This window comes from Triturus cristatus, chromosome 2_2, assembly GCF_964204655.1.
Source record: "Triturus cristatus chromosome 2_2, aTriCri1.1, whole genome shotgun sequence".
Lineage (NCBI taxonomy): Eukaryota > Metazoa > Chordata > Amphibia > Caudata > Salamandridae > Triturus > Triturus cristatus.
The window spans coordinates 937,004,708-937,018,607 of record NC_140582.1 but is presented as its reverse complement, the minus strand read 5'-3'; positions in this window follow the sequence as shown (position 1 = coordinate 937,018,607).

Below are 13,900 nucleotides of genomic sequence, written 5' to 3'. Positions count from 1 at the left end.
CTTGATCTCTCCATCAACCTCAACTCAGATAAGCATGGTCAGGCAGGCTCTGGAACCTAGGCCTATGGTTACTGATTGACAGGTCACACGTGGGGTGGAACATAGCCGGAAGATAAAATGCGTGACCAGGAAACTCAGCTCAATCCCACAGATAGGTGCAGTGACACAACAGTGGCCCAGGGAGATTGAGTTCAATAAAGCACACATGGAAGGAAGGGGTGTGCGCATTCCTATAATATAATGAAGTCAGATGCCACACGAGGTTAGGAACACACACCCAATGAGGACACAGCACACACAGTACACACAGAGTTCATGTGCCCCTCATGCTGGACATCTGTACACATTACCTACTGGCTCCATTGTGTCCACGCAACTTCAAGGCCCACTTTCATTTGTTATCTTGGGTCTTATTTATGACTCCAAAGACAAGACCCGCATTCTTTACCAAAAAGGGATTGACTGAAATATTTCATGATACTCAAAGAAATGTATAAAACCTTGTTCAGATCAATTGTACTTTGAGACAGTCCTCGGACCCTTTTCTGTAACTGCACTCTCAGCCGAAGCGTTTAATTTAACCAAGATTTACTGTCCACTCAACTCTGTCCCTCCCCTGCCCACCGTCATCAAGAACAACAGTATCCAGGTTGTCCAGTTTGAAGGTGCCATTATCCTCCTCATCAGAGGGAATTTCCTCACTATGTGCTAATAAAGGTGTTATATTCAGTACATAATGCATCCACTCATGCTTTACACCTGAGGTTTCATGCTCACTGTCTCACCTCAATAATTAATAAGTGAACAGATTTAGAAATCGTATCCTCATGAATGCCATGAGGTAATCGGGAGCACTATTGACAAAAATAACAGTAACTACCCCATGATGTCTCAAAATATTTCTATTAGTCGCCATTATCCTGGGCGAGTCTCTCCATTGCCATTATGTTACTGAGTGCCTGGTGCCAGAGAGAAATGTACAAAGTGTCTCTCTACATCTAGTGAAAGCCAAATTGCTTTTGCTAACACCATACAATTCTGCATAAGGATGTGATCTGATTTCGTTTGGTGTTCTAACTGAGGCCAAGCTGACTGAAGGTGATATCTGATTGAATAGAATGTCCCAGGATTGTTTTCACATCATCCAGGATCTGTGCCCTGAAGTGGTCTGTATGGGAGACACCTACCACAAGTTTGAAATCTCCCAAGGACTCAAAGGACCCAAAACAGTTGTAAATTTACTCCAACGCAAACCTGGAGTACGTCCGGCAGAATACATGGCCAACTATTTGTGCAGAACACTCTTCCACAGAAAATAAAGAAGTCAGGGACTACATAAAATCTAATAGGAAATAATGTTAAATTATAGTCACTATTTTTTACTTTTTTTTTAAATATATATAACTTTAATGCATTGTTTACACAATTATACTTAAATTATACCTAAATAAAACGTATATATTACTACTAAAATATGTTAATAGTCTTATTATAAAACGTTAATTAATTTATCTTTATATATAAAATAATGAAAACATTTTAAAACGATCCTACAGATAACTAAATGTTTTTTACTATTTAAATAAATATAAATTTCATACTCCAAAAGGTTTTTTTTATTTACATCTTAAGAAAAATAATTTTAATATCATTCAAAAAAAAAATACATAAATATTTAATGAAAAAACTAAAGTTAATCATGCTGTAGGATGTTTGTTTTGTTCTACATTTAAAATAAATATTTTAGGTTAATTTAGAGTAATATTTAGCAACAAAATATTTTTACTTATTTATTTTCAAGTTTATTAAACTCTTCAACTTTCCCTGTACTTTACTATAAAGAGATCTTCACCCAGTTGGTGGAGACCCGTGCCCCAGTGGTGGAAACATCTGCATACACGTAAAAATAGCTAAGAGCCAAAAGTAGTACAATAATTGAAAAGTGCAAGAGTAAATTTAGTCTTGTGAATTTATTCATGAGTAAATTGGTCCCCAATTCGAAAAAGTGTAGTAAAGACTGACTTGATAAAACTTTTGAAACTAAGCAATCCTTTCTATTGTGCTTTACAGTAAAGCTAAGCGTAATTATGAAGCAAAACTAATTCCAAATTCACAAAGTTATCTCAAAACAAAATATATATTGTATTGTACAAATAGGCAATTGTTTTATTCTATCCTGGGATTCCGTCGCCCATTATAACATAACACTGCACTCAAGCCCGCAGTCGCAGACAATTTCTGCAGCCAAATGTATTTGAAGAGGAGGCAGCCTATTGTTACTGGCTATTAATAACAGAGCGCTCTTGTAATAAAGGTATTTAACCTCAATCAGGATTCCTCACAGAAAGAACAAAAACACCAAAGATAGAAAGTTCTTACAGCAATTAGCAGTAATGAGATCCAGACCTCCGAGTCAATGTGACACCGAGATGGTACGCGCCTGAAATAGACCGGGATAGCAGTATTTTCAGCAAAATACAGATGTAGATCTTAGCCTAGGAAGCGTTGCTGAAGGGCTCGTTTCATTTTACTGAACATGTTAGTTAATATCAGAACAGTGAGCAACTGCCAGGATATATCTGACGCTTCAGTTCAGTTCGAAGGTACAGGAGAAAGACTCTTATCTTGAAGTACTTGCAAACTTTCAGGTCACTTTCTCGGGCACCCATTAAAGTTCCTAAGGGGACTCTTCCTTTAATACAGCTACGAGGAACACTTTGCCCCCTGACACAATTTGTGATAGTGCTTTCAAGTGGGCCTTCAGGCAGTAAGCACAGGTCTAAACACAATTAATTTGGAAACTGGGAAACAATTAATGTGAGATAGGGTGGGAGATGCTACCTTCAAGAGATTCTCACTAGAAGGCATACTGCACCATTCTGCAACTGCTAACACCTTCAAGCAAGAAATCCATAAAACCCCACACAAAAGGTTGCTGTCAGTACACAGCCAGGACGTTAACAGAGCTGCACTGACATCAATGAGGTTTAGGATGGCAAAGGAACAGGAATCTGTAATGTTTGTCTGCTATAGACCGAGAAGAAGTTACACAAAATATTCAATTTGATTGACACAAGATTTTGTTGCAAGAATTATTATGCATAACAAGGAAAGAATACGCAAGGACCTCGTTTATCCTTCTGGGTTCATCACGGTAAATTTATCCTCAAGGTATTTTCTTGAAAGATAGCCCTACATGAAAACAATAGTGCAGGTGCAAATAAAGTGTGAAAGGAAACTGCAGGGCGAAACTCAGGAGGTGCTCCCCTCGTACATGTCAGGACAATATTACATGTTCAGTTATGGATGGGTTAATTGTTTTTATGCAGACCAATCTTTAATAGTGAAGAGTTTTATCAGGCGTACGCAAATGAAAGCTTTCAGATGTTTCAAAAAGTTTGGTTGGTGCTCTGAAGAAGGTTCAATAAGAATACGAAACATCGCGCGACTTGAGATATATCTCGATGTCTGCATTCGGATGCCGGGCCATTGGATGGGGTGTGTGACAATTCTCAGCTCATTCTTCTATCATGAATTTGTCAGGTCTTTTTTCTCTTACCAGTATGTAGGGATCACAACTATGGGCCGAACCTAACGACACATGGTGAGATCCAATTGGAAATATCTTGTGGTGTAATTAAATAAGCTACCAGCAAAGCATGTTGCTTGCAAAGGCCTGGGACACGGTGCCTTTCCTGGACGCCTCCGAACTCTTCTGGACAGACCACCACTGCATCCACTTCTCCTTCCGTAAACCGCCCACACACCACCGCACCCTACAGACCCCCCGCCGCCGCTGGGGCAAAATCACCGAAGAACAACTACAAACAAACCTCGCACTCAACCCCCCGATGACCCCAACCAACTCAGATGAAGGGGCACTCACCCTCGAACGCTGGATGAACAACTGCGCCAACACCATCGCTCCACTGAAAAACCCCACCAACACAGACACCAGCAGAAGAGTCAGCTGGTTCACCCCGGAACTCCTCAACTCCAAACGCACATGCCGGAAACTAGAAAACATATGGCACAATGACAAGACGCCAGACAGCCGCACTGCTCACAGAGACGCCATCCGAAACCACCACCACATCATCAGGACCGCCAAAAGAATCTCCTTCACAGACCGCCTTGACAACAACGCACACAACAGCAAGGAACTCTTCATCATCGTGAAGGAACTCTCCAACCCCAGCTCCAACGCCAACGACATTCCACCATCGCAAGCCCTGTGCGACTCCCTCGCCACCTTCTTTCACCGGAAAATCACCGACATCCATGACAGCTTCAGACCCCAGACGCCCCCTGCCGACCACACCGCACCGAACACACCGCACCCCACCGCCCACGACACCCTGACATCCTTCGAAGAGACAATCAAGACCATGGGTACAATCCACTCTGGATCCCCATCCGACCCTCTCCCGGACCACATCTTCAACAAAGCCAGCAAGTCCACCGCTCCCCACCTGCACAGAATCATCAACCTGTCCTTTGAGACCGCCACCTTCCCTGAGATCTGGAAGCACGCAGAGATCAACGCCCTACTGAAGAAACCCAAGGCAGACCCTAGCGACCTCAAGAACTTCAGGCCCATCGCCTTGCTTCCATTCCCTGCTAAGGTCATGGAGAAGATAGTAAACACCCAGCTCACCCGGCACCTCGAAGACAACAACCTCCTAGACCCGTCCCAATCTGGATTCCGCAGCAACCACAGCACCGAGACAGCCCTCATCGTCGCCACAGCCCTCAGGATCCTGCTGGACAAAGGTGAGATGGCTGCCCTCATCCTCCTGGACCTCTCTGCCGCCTTCGACACCGTCTGCCACCGCACACTACGCACGCGCCTCCACGACGCAGTGATCCGTAACAAGGCCCTGGACCAACTCCTTCCTCTCCGGCAGAACGCAGAGAGTCCGCCTCCCCTCGTTCCGATCAGAGGCCTCCAAGATCATCTGTGGCGTCCCTCAAGGATCCTCCCTCAGCCCGACACTATTCAATATCTACATGGCACCACTAGCATGCGTCGCCCGACAGCACAACCTCAACATAATCTCATACACTGACGACACTCAGCTGATCCTCTCCCTCACAAAGGACCCCCTCACCGCCAAATCCAACCTTCACCAGGGAATGAAGGCCGTCGCTGACTGGATGGAGGACAGCCGCCTCAAACTGAACACAGACAAGACGGAAATCCTCATCCTCAGACCCAACCCCTCCGCATGGGAAGACTCCTGGTGGCCCACTTCACTGGGGTCCCCCCTGGTCCCCACCGACCACGCACGCAACCTGGGAGTAATACTCGACTCGAAACTCTCCATGACCAAAAAAGTCAACGCACTCTCCTCCACCTGTTTCAACACCCTCCGCATGCTCTGCAAGATCTACAGTTGGATTCCGACCAACACGAGGAAAACCATCACCCAGGCCCTAGCCAGCAGCAGACTCAACTACGGAAATGCCCTCTACGCCGGAGCCCCATCCACGCTCATCAGCAGACTACAGAGAATCCAGAATGCCTCCGCATGCCTGATCCTCGACGTCCCGCGCCGCGACCATATCACCCCCCACCTGAGGAACCTGCACTGGCTCCCCGTCAACAAAAGAATCTCCTTCAAGCTCCTGATCCATGCACTCAAAGCACTCCACAAAACCGGCCCAGCCTATCTCAACAGTCGACTCTCCTTCTACGTACCCAACAGGAACCTCCGCTCCGCCGACCACGCCCTGGCCACGGTCCCACGCATCCGTAGAACCACTTCCGGAGGCAGGTCCTTCTCCCATCGCGCCGCCAAGACCTGGAACACCCTCCCCCTCGACCTGCGACAAACCGAAGACCTGCTGACTTTCAGGGGACAACTCAAGACCTGGCTCTTCGACCAGTAACAGCGCCTCCGCCCCCCCCCCCCCTCCCAGCGCCTTGAAACCCTCACGGGTATGTAGTGCGCCTTACAAATTATGTGAATTGATTGATTGATCGATTGCTGCGTCTTCCCATCGGTCATATGAAAAATTACACATTTTTGGGTGAAAAGTTCAATTATTGGGTGATAGTGAATAGATGTTGACTGAATGTTGTACTTTATGAGGCCCTTCGAATATTTTGGTATGGTCAAATGGTATATTAGGATCTGCTGACACCCACGGAAATTCAAGATGTGTCTAATAATTAAGGGGTTTCACATCTCTCTGAGGACAAAAGTCTTAGGCTCTTATGTAGTATTTATGTACGTGTTAAACCGATGCTCTTTCTTTTCACGAGGTATGGAGAAATTATGTATTTACATGTAAAAGCATATTACATGAAAAGAAAAAGAGCATAATAAAGATCTCTATGAAATGTCTCTAATTGCAATGATGCCCCTATTTACACCTGAGTATATGTGGCATCTACAACCAGTTCAATCCAACTCTATCAACTGCATCTGGCTTTAGTCTGCATGATTATAATCATATATATAGGTAGAGACGTCTTATCTTTACCTTTTTTCCTAGTACACTATTTGAAATATTGAACAAAACATACCATTTACAGAGTGAATACCACTGACTAGCTAATCGGTGGTTTTACTAAGTAACAGAATACTGTATGTGTGCCGAGAAAATAGGTTATACAAAAGAAACCCTAATTTTAGTTATATTAATGAGCCTTATCAGGTAAATCCACAATCTCTGCTTTACCCTACCTATTTAGGGTTACAACTTAAGGGTTTTAGTAGCGACTTCTTGTTTTCTTGTGTGTCCATTATTTTTACTGTACAAGAGTAGAATATTTTTCTTTTAAGTATGAAACTGAAAACTGTTAGAAATGGGGGTCTCTAGTTGGCAAGGGTTTGCAACGTTGTCCAAGTAGGGACCCTTCTTCCTAGTCAGGGTAAGGGGGGATTCACTTCTAAAATAATTGGCTCTAGACTCACTACTGGGGGGTATACAGCTCTTTTTGTTGGGACAGGCATAGCTTATTCAGGTGTAAGTGTCATCTCTTTCCTCCCATCTTGCCCAGGAGGACCCATCAGGATGTTGATGACCCATCAGTCATACCTAAGTTTTCTTTCTTTGTGGCTGTCTGGAGTGACTGCACTAAGCTCAGTTATCAACCAGATGTGTATTCAGAGACAGGCAGAAGGCACAATGATTAAAGTAAAAAATGCCAACTTCCTAAAACTGGTATTTTCAGACTTGCAACTTAAAATTCAACGTTACCATAAGTTGTGCTTTTAAATTTTGAGTCCAGATACAACCAACTTGAAATATCTAACTTCTCTCAATTGGAAATTACATCTATAAAATGTAATAAGGTAACCCAATGTTAACCAGTTTCTATTACCCCAGTGCCAAAAAAACAATTGGTGTACATGTGCTCAACAAATACTGTAACATACTATAACATAAAATAACCTCTGGGAGAGATAGGGATTGTAGTAGTAAAAACAAATGTAATAGTTTTGCACTACCAGAACCTGTAAAACCTAAAATTACATGTCCTACTTTTTAAGTACACTGCACCCTGCCCTTAAGTCTGTCTAGGACCTACCTTGGGGGTGACATATATATATTAAAAGGAAGGTTTGGGCCTGGGAAGAGGGTTAACTTACCAGGTCGACATGTCAGTTTAAAACTAGGGGTGGGCGGAATTTGCGTAGTCGCACTACGCAAAGCTCCCGAAGCGGTAAAAAATATCCGCGAGCGCGCAGAAATTCCACAAACACGCGGAATTGTTTGTTCGCAATGCTTTTTTCCTGTTCGTGAACGTTGTTTGCGTGCTCGGGGGGAAATATCTTGCAAACACGCATTTTGAGAACGCGAACAAGCAAAAAATTCCGTGAAGCCGCGGTAAGCAGAATTTTGGGCAATTCTGCATTCTGCATTCTCCGCGGAACGCGAAATTACCCAAATTCCGCGAGAGGAACAGAATTTACCACCCAGATCTATTTAAAACTGCACACACAGGTGCCACAATGGCAGGCCTGAGCCATGTTTAAAGAGCTACTGAAGTGGGTGGCACAAGCAGTGCTTCAGGCCCACTAGTAGCATTTACTTTACAGGCCCTGGTCACATGTAGGGCACTTTACTAGGGCCTCATACGTAAGTTAAATATGCCAATTGTGCATGGGCCAGTGTTACCATGATTTAAGTACAGAGCACATGCACTTTAGCACTGTTTAGCGCCCAAAGTCCTAAAGCTAACAAAAATGAATTCAGCACCAAGGGGAGGAGAAAGGCAAAATGTGTGGAGGTGACCCTACAGAAAAGGCCATATTCAACAACAGTCTTACATATATAGTTTTTGGGCCAGTAAAGATGAACTTAGATTTAAGGGCAAAGTTGAAACAGTTAATAACCAAGTTCTCTAGACACATTCCTAGATAGTAGAATATCATTGTCCTTGTAGAACAGAAGGATGTAATTGATGTCACCACTTTTAGAAGGGTATTCATGAGCTGAAATAAGTGCCTCCTCCAATCCAATTGATGTACAAAAGAAACAGAAAGGAGGCAAGTACAAATCATTCTTAAATCTCATTGCTAGCAAAAATGGGGAAGGACTTTCCCTATGCAAACTAAATAGACTATAGATCTTAGAGATAATTAACGTCTTTGAAATAGTGTAAGCAGTCCTGCCCCTGCCCCATATGGGACATAATTGACCATGACCAAGGCAGTCAACCAGTTAGTAAATGCTAACTAAAATCCCTTTTTAATCTTAATATACTTCCCAATCAGGAGATAGAAGTTAACACACTGCTCCTTTGCGCTAAATCCCTCATTAATACCCATCTGAGCTTTCGAGATTACTCCTGCAATAGATGACCGTTCTATAAACCTCACCATAAGCATTCTTCCAACAATTTGTTGTAGTGAGTGGGGTATTCAATGATAGCTGCTAGGGATTATTCAGACAGCAGACCCCAGGTGACAGAGAGATGGCCCATATTGCAAACTGTATTAAAGAATGTAGTCAATTGCAGTAATCAAAAGAAAGTATTATACTAAAGATATCAACAGACTCCCCATTTAAAGCAGGTCTCTGATTAGATTATCTATTCTTAGGTGATTTTTCACATTTACCCATTTCAGCCTGGATTGGTTGTTATCCCTTAATTAGATTGGCACAAACACTTCTTCTTCTCTAAACGCCCATTCAGATTTCTGTAATGGGAAAGCCACATATACTCTGAAATAACCAAGTTCAGGCCTTGATCTTATCTCCCTTCTAATACAATCTTCAAAAATGATCTGCAATACCTTGGCCTTCATGCTGAGTCGAGTTCCCATTTTCTCCCAAGTTGTGAGCCTGTAATCATGTTATTTCAGTTTTTCTTGCTTGACTCTACATCTATTGATACTTCTATTTTTCGCAATAGGTTCCAAAGTTTGGGACTGATATAACAGCTTTCTAGAGATTGTGTTATTTTTACAGTCATTGTAAAACCATATAGCCATCCATTTACATATAGCTATTCATTGTTTTGCCTTCTGAGAAGAAGCGGTACCCCTACTGATCTTCATAAGTCCTAAATAACTTGCCATAAGGTTTAGGCAACAAAATATAGATGCCAGTTTTGCAAGATGGTCTTGAATGAGTGCACACTGTAATGAGCTCTTATGGTTTGGTATCAAAATATTTCAAAATTCTTGTAATGTCTGTCCTATCCTATTGTGCACCCTACCTGGAAAAACCTTTCAGTGTGGTAATTAAGAGGAGAAGCAATAAAACAATTGCAAAAGGTGCAACATACTAGCTATACTGTTGCGACCTGGGAGGGTCGTGTTGACGTTTCAGCATAGCTACGACGCAAACCCACCACTCTCCTCTAGATAAGGTGGGTAGGCTGAGAGTTTATTCCACTCAAGCCGACAACTTCATGTGAAGGGAAAGTGGGTTAGGGAAAACACACACTGATAGACTGATTTCAGAAGTATGCTTCGCACACACTCACATATAGAAAGGGAGAAGAGGTGTAACTCTTACATTGGCAGAAGGGAGATTAGGCTAGGAATGTATACACACACACTGTTTATATCAATATTGGTTATCATGGATGCCAATATACCACCAACTCCTTTACCTTATGGCTCACCTCATGTGGAAAATGCTGGTAACAAACACAGGAAGGTCCCAGAGACCACTCCCGCCAGGAGAACCAGGAGACTCTGAAGTTTAGAGCGTGTCTTTGGATTGAGGCAGGCTGCAGCCAGTCTGACACTGATAAAGGCGATGGCTTTCTGAGAACTACAGTTAACACCGATGAAATGTTAAAGAGAGACAGGGGAAACAAAACAAAGGTGCAAGGATAAAAAAGATGGAGAATGAAGGGAACAAATGGGGACCATACAACCAACTAGTTGCAAGGGAACATCCTGCATCTCTGCTGTTTAACTTATACTTCATGCAATTCTCCCAGTACTTTGATTGGTCCTTTGTTTCTGTCCAATCTGTAAGGTCTTTCCTATGTATCACAGCCCCACTCGCCAGTCTCCTATCTTTCATAGATTTCAGGTAACAGACGTTTCTTGTTTCTGCCTGCTGTTATTGTGTATTACCTAATCCAATGCTTCTTGTCTTCTTCTGATACTCGTTGAGTCATGGCATGTGCTGAAGGTTGTTCTGTGAGCCTGATTGACTGCGGAGCTCTGAAACCTCACAGTGTGGGATCCAATGGGAGGACTTGCCAAGCCTAGCCCTGGAGAAGAACTGTAACAGCTCTGAAAGGCTCCTTTCCAACAGCACCAGCGGCTAACAATCAGCTACATCCCAGAGAAAAGCCCAATGTTCAGTCTACCATCTGGATGGTGTGATGTTACAGCTATCCAATTATCAGTACTTCCACAAACATTTGGGGTGAGTTCTCTCCTATAGCTGCCCACCCACCTTTGCTACTAGCTTTCTAGAATGATTCACTCCGTCTCAGCACTTCATGCTTGTCTTGCGCTTACATGCTGTAATTTTTATGACCAGTGTGGCTAGGTTCCCTGCCATTGCAACCCTCCCACCCTGGTTGCTGGCCCCTCTAAGTGTGAGAAATTGGGTTACTGGTTGACGGAGGTGAAACAATACTCAAGCAGAAACCGCAATTCTTGTTAAGGTGAAACAGAAGAAAACTCCAAATTAACCTGCACTTTACACTCTGGTAGCTTGGCACAAGACAGTCGGGCTTAACTTAGAAGCAATTGCAAAGTGTTTACGCAGCACTTAAACACTAATGAAGTGAAAATATAGCACAACATAATTACCACAGCAATTTAGAAACATAGAATACAATTTAATAGATTGCTTGAGATCAAAATGACAAAAATTAGTTGAACCAGAGATATGCAATTTCAAGAATTTAGATAAAAGTAGTGCTGAAAAGCTACAAGCACCAACAGTGATTACCTGTTTGCACCAGACCAGGACAAAGTCAGCAGTTCAGGCTAACTGTGAGGTTGCATGGGCCAGAAATAGAGGCCAGGTTAGACCTGCTGAACAAAGTATTTTAGATCCTGGTGTAGAGTCTGAACGGCATTGCTTTGTGAAGCTTTGCGTCATCCAGCATCAATTCCAAGCATCTGCGAGGACCACATTGTGAGGGCTTTCATCGAGTTGCATTGTGCTGCATTGGTCCCAATGAGTCTGTGTGGCAGGACTTTGCGAGACTTCGCATCACGTCAGTTCCAATGAAGCTAGTAGTATGGTGGTGAGGCTTGGAGAGGCTTTGTCTCACTTTTGTTGAGGCTGAGAGCAGTGCGGTGAGGGTCTGCGGGGCTCCACCTTGCTTGGCACCAGTTCCAATGATGCTTGTAGCTATGCGGTGAAACCTTGTGGGATTTTGCATCTCTTTGTGCAAGATATAGTGTCAGTACTGGCAACGCACCTCTATCTCAACTTAAAAGGGTCCAAGAATCGAGTGGCACCACTTGGGTGCGGGGGCGGGTAGGACTCACAGCAGGCTGAGTCCAGGTGCAAAGCTCAGTTGAGTTTAAGCCTTTTCAGTCCCTGAGGCGCTGATCAGGAGGCCAGCCAACTAGCCCTTGGAGTCACTCTGGTAGTCCTGGGCTCAGGATAAAGGTCGATCCAGTACTTCTCACTCATGCAGCCGTCAGCTGGGCAGCAGGGTAGCAGAGCAGCAGTCCTTATTACAGGAGCACAGCAGCGTTTCTTCTGGGTCTTTCACATGTCTAGTTGTGTCCAATATTTATACTTGGTGCCATCTTTGATGTAGGAAAGGTTTGTAAGGGTTTCCACCCCAAGGGTGTTTGTAATTTCCTTCCTACCTGCCCTAGCCCCAGCTTGCCTGGGGGCACAATTGACAGGTGTGAAACCCTTTGTGGGTGTGCTGAGGCAGAATCTATTTGTGTGGAAGGTGACAGCTCAGCCACCTTTCAAGTCAGAGATGGCCCATCCTGCCAACATCTATTACTCCTTTGTCTTACTGACTAGAAGCAATACATGAAGTCCAACTGCCAGCTACTTCTAGTAATGTGACCCAGGATACAGGCTGCAGACACCAAATATTTTGACGTAAAATCTGACTTTACCATTGAAGAATGTTTTAAATTACAATTCTTTAGATTCCAAACTCGACATTCCTTCTTGCTCCTAATTGAAAGTTAACCTGATGTTATCCTATGGGACAGGTAGGCCTTGAGTGAGTGAGATAGTGAGAAACACATTTAAGAGTTTTCACTATAAGGACATGTAAAACTTGTCCAAAATTTCAAACACACAGCACCCTGCCCCCTGGTCTGTGCAGGGCCTAACCCAGGGGTGACTTATTTGTATTAAAAAGAAAGGTTTGGGCTGGCAAAAGGTTTATTTTGCCTGGCTAAAATAGCAGTTTATAATACACACACATGTTGCAATGGCAAACAAGTTAAATGGCTACTTAAGTGAGTGGCACAATGAGTGCTGCAGTCCCAACAATAACATTTAATTTACAGGCCATTGGTACAGGTAGTACCAGTTTACTAATGACTTACAAGTAAATTCAAAGCACCAATTTGGTGGAAGCCAATGTTACCATCAGGGCCGGACTGGCTACTGGGCTTTCCTTATTAAACAGTGCAAAACAAATGTTTTTAAAAGTACGCTTTCAAGCTATTCGTTTTTACTATCAGGACATGTAAAACTTGAAAAGTACATGTCCAAGTATTTAAACACACAGCACACTGCCCCCTGGTCCGTGCAGGGCCTAACCCAGGTGTGACTTATTTGTATTAAAAACAAAGGTTTGGGCTAGCAAAAGGTTTATTTTGCCTGGTTAAAATGGCAGTTTATAATGCACACACATGTTGCAATAGCAAACATGTTAAAAGGGCTACTTAAGTGAGTGGCACGAGTGCTGCAGGCCCAACAATAACATTTAATTTACAGGCAATTGGTACAAGTAGTACCGGTCTACTAGGGACTTACAAGTAAATTTAAAGCATCAATTTGTTGGAAGCCAATGTTCCCATCAGGGCTGGACTGGCTACCAGGCTCTCCTTAATAAACAATGCAAAACAAATATTTTTAAAAGTACGCTTTCAAGCTATTTGTTTTGCATTGTTCATTTAGAAGTGTGGGGCGCTCACTAGCAACAAAATCGGCCCCTCAGCTGTGCACCTGGACCCCACGTTGCAACCCTAGCAAAAAATGCCCGGTAGCCAGTCCGGCCCTGGTTACCATGCTTTATAGAGACAGCACTGGTTAGCAGTGATACTGTGTGCAGAGTCCTATGGCCAGCAGAAAGGAAGTTAGCAAAAACACAAGAGGATTGAAGACAAAAAGTTGGGGGAAACATGCCAAGGATGTCATGTCATCACTGAGCGACTTACGCTAGCTCACCCCCAAGAGCAAAGTTGCCTACCTCCACCTGCTGCAGATATCCCATGACTCCTGCCCCACCTGTGTGGCCCCCGAGGAACCCAATTCA